Source organism: Carlito syrichta, unplaced genomic scaffold (genome assembly GCF_000164805.1).
Source record: "Carlito syrichta isolate Samal-C Ts95f unplaced genomic scaffold, Tarsius_syrichta-2.0.1 Scaffold115619, whole genome shotgun sequence".
Taxonomy (NCBI): domain Eukaryota; kingdom Metazoa; phylum Chordata; class Mammalia; order Primates; family Tarsiidae; genus Carlito; species Carlito syrichta.
In genome coordinates this window covers 177139-181100 of record NW_007059715.1, presented here as the reverse complement: position 1 = coordinate 181100, position 3962 = coordinate 177139, and positions in this window count along the sequence as shown.

The following is a 3962-nucleotide window of genomic DNA, read 5'->3' as shown; positions in this document are numbered from 1 at the left end:
CCCCGCCCCGCCGCCCCTGCGTGGAGTGCGGGGAGACCCCAAGGCCCAGCCTGCCTGGGCCTGGTAGCAGAGTGGCGCGGAATTGCCCTCTGGACTCGATCCGCCGCGTCTCAGTGGGTCTGGCCGACCCCCCCAGGCTTTTGCGAGAAGCGCCTGCGGCCTCTCGGACACTGGTCGCCGGGAAGTGGATCCCCGGGCCGCCCAGGTGGTGGTTTTTGCCGCAGGCCGTAGCTATCCGGGTCCTCGCGTAATCCCGGGGGACGGCGGCCCGCGGTTCCGGGAAGCCCTCACTGTTGAGCTACCGAATGAAATCTTGTGAGCGGATGTGTGACAGGTGAACCTCACATCAGGTCGTTCGCGTGATTCTGTCCACCTGTACAGACGTGCAGTGGGTGTTAAGTCTCCTACAGTGACGTCATGTTAAAGAGGCATTTCCTGAACTCAGTTAATCGATGTAAACAGCCATGGTTACAGCTCACGCCATGGTAATCCCAGCCCTTTGGGAGGCGGTTTTAAGCTCTGTGTAAAGACTTTACAGATGGTAAAGCATCTCTGAGCTAGAGTACCTGAGCAACCCAAAGCTCAAGAGAGGGGCAGAGACCTGGCCAAGGCCACAGAACCTTTGCCCTGTTTTTAGCTGTTGGGTGCCCTAAAACACCTTTCATGAAAATGCTTTCTAATGCCGAGGTGTTATATAGTGTGTCAAGTGTATTGTGCTACAACACGGTGTAGGCAATAATAGAAATTTCTACAAGGTCCAAACGTGGCAAGAGAGGTAATGCTTGACTCTCATCTGGAAGTGTACTCCTGCGTGTGCTGAGTGTTGATGATTGGCTAGGAGTTTAATAGAGGGGAGGGGAGAGGGTCTAACCAGAGACGACAGAAGCAAAAGCATAGAAGATGTAAAGTAGTTAATGGTTTGGGGAGTTTAAAGTGCAAGGAGGATAAGTGGCAAAATATTAGGTAAGTTAGTTAGGGGTCACTTCAGTAAGAGTATTTTATGCCTTTCTAAGAGTGGTCTTAAATTTTTGTAAACAGGACGGGAGAGTCAGAGAATGTTCTGAAGGAAAAAGAGGAATAGAAAGGCTCCCTCTTGAGATAGTTTAAAGGATTGACTAGATTGAAAATCTTTTAAAATCTTAATCTCTATTGATAAATCTTACTGTTTGACCTGTGATTCCCTTTGGGAAATTGATTTTGAGAAGAGAAACGTTCCTTTATAATGTAAATATGCCTCTGCTAATGTGTTCATTTTGTAAGATTTAATATATCAGTAATCAGATTTCTTAAAATCTCAGGATTTACAAATTAAATCTTTTTTTTTTTTTTTTTTTGAGTTGGAGTCTCACTCTGTCACCCAGACTGGTGTGCAGTGGCACGCTCCCGGCCACCGCGGCCTCAACCTGCTGGGCTCCAGCCATCCTTCTGCCTCTGCCTTCCAAGTGGCCAGAACTATAGGCAAACACTACCACACCGGGCTAATTTTTGATTTATTGTAGAGATGAGGTCTCACCAAGTTGCCCGGGCGGGTCTTGAACCCACGGGCTCAGGCAATTCACTGGCCTCGGCCTCCCAAAGTGCTGGGATTACAGGCTGAGCGACTGAGCCTGGCCAAATTAAAGCTTTTAACATCAGTGCTGGTAGGTCTTGGTCCTTAATTAGTTCAGTGTTTCTATTTAGCGATTCTTTGTTGTCACAACTGGGGCAAGCTATGGACACAAGCAAGCATTTCCACTCCATTCCCATTGTGGTAATACCTATAAAAAAAATTCAGTAACACTTGTCAGTACCCAAGCTTTTTTCTTTTCATAGTATCCCTATCTTGAATGAACCCTACCACACATCTTCTCCCCTTTGATACTGGAGCAGCTGACCACTATTAGAGAAAAATGCATAACCATATGTATTCTATTACTAAACATTAATCACTGAGCACACTGAGCCCTCAGTACTACCTAACAGAACTGTTACATTTGTCTGAATTGTTCTGCCATGCTAGGCAACTCTTTCACACTTTTGCCAGTTTCCTCAAACCCCCAACCCTGCCATTTCAAATCCTATCAAAGCACATGAATTTAAGTCACAAATTTGAAAATATCAGAACCAATGTGACTGAGACATGCTGAGCAAAGAGTGGTAAGAAATAAAGTCAGGGCAGATCAAGGAAGGAGGCCAGCAGGGCCTTGTAGGCCATCTTAAGAAGTGTACATTATTGCAGTGGGAAACAGGGTTTCAAGCAGAAAAGTGAGATGATATGATCTGTGTTTTTAAAGAGAACTCTGACTGCTTTATGGAGAATGGACAATGGAAACAGATACCAATTATGAGGTTATCTCAGTAGCCTAGGTGAATAACAATGATAGGTCAAACTAGGGTGTGGCAGAGGAAAAGAAGTGGTCAGATTCAGATAGAGTTTGAAAGAACCAACAGATTTTCTGAAGCTTGACCTTGGGGCTGATAGAGGAATCAAGGGTGCCTACTAGGTAGGAGCTTGAGCAACTGGGTGAATGTCAGTGCCGTTTACTGAAACATGTTAAGTTCCAGGTGCTCTATACACACCAAGGTAGATATGTTCAGCAGGCAGTTCTATAAACTAATGTACAGTTCTGAAGGTCAGGAAAACTTTGAATCCTGGCACGGTGACTCATGCCTGTAATTCCAGCACTTTGAGAGACCGAGGTGAGAGGATTGCCCAGACCATGGGTTCGAGACCAGCCTGGGCAACTTAGCAAAACTTCATCTCTACAATAAGTCAAAAATTAGCTGGGTGTGCTGGCACGCACCTGTAATTCCAGCTACTTGGAAGGCTGAGGCAGAAGGATTACCTGAGCCCAGCAGGTGGAGGCTGTGGTGGCCGTGAGCATGCCACTGCACTCCAGTCTGGGCAACAGAGTGAGACTCCCCGACTTAAAATAAAAAACAAAACTTTGTTACAAAAATACTTTTTTTTTCTTTAAGTGGTTAAGTCATTAGGACAAATATATGTTCACTTTTTGGAAGGTGCTCATGTTATTTTTTGTTGTAATGTAAGTGTGCATTTAAGGCCAAATAAATGTGTCTTGCAATTATGAGGAATGTACATGCTGTGGTTTTGTACATTTGTCTAACTGCATGATAGTGTGTACTCTACGTCTAGTTCCAACAGTATCTTACTTCACACTAGATGATTACTTGTACAAAATCTCAGGTTCATAGGTCCTCCTTATCTGCAAGCTCAGCATGCACATATTAGGTCAACCACAGATTGAAAATATTTTTTTAAAAACCATTAAAAAAAACAACAGCAATAATAATACAAATGAAAAACAATGTAGTATAACAACTATTCACATAGTATTTAAATTGCATTTGTTATTGTAAGTAATCTAGAGGTGATTTAAAGTATAAGAGAGAGGGAAACCCCTTCAGGTCCCCTCCCACTGTTGGAGCTTTTTTGTCCTCAATAAATCCTGCTTTCAAAAAAAAAAGTATAAGAGAGGACATATTAGGTTATATGCAAATATACCATTTTAGATAAGGGTTGTGACCATCTATGGATTTTAGTATCTGTGGGGGTCCTGGAACTAATCCCTTGCAGATACCAAGGGGCACCTGTATTCTAGAAGAAAGATAGGGTAAAGGCTATCAGAAAGAGCTGCCAGCCTGAGCAACACAGCGAAACCGCATCTCTTGGGGGAAAAAAAAAAAGATCCAGACGCCATGGCTCAAGCCTATAATCGCAGCATTTTGGGAGACCGAGGTGAGAGGATTACCTGAGCCCAGGGTTTCAAGACCAGCCTGGGCAACTTGGCAAGACCTTGTCTCTACAATAAATCAAAAAATTAGCTGGGTGTGGTTGTACATGCCTGTAATTCCAGCTACTTGGAAGGCTGAGGCAGAAGGATTGCAGGTCGAGGCTGCGGTGGCTGTGAGCATGCCACTGCACTCCAGCCTGGGCAACATAATGAGACTCTGACTTGAAA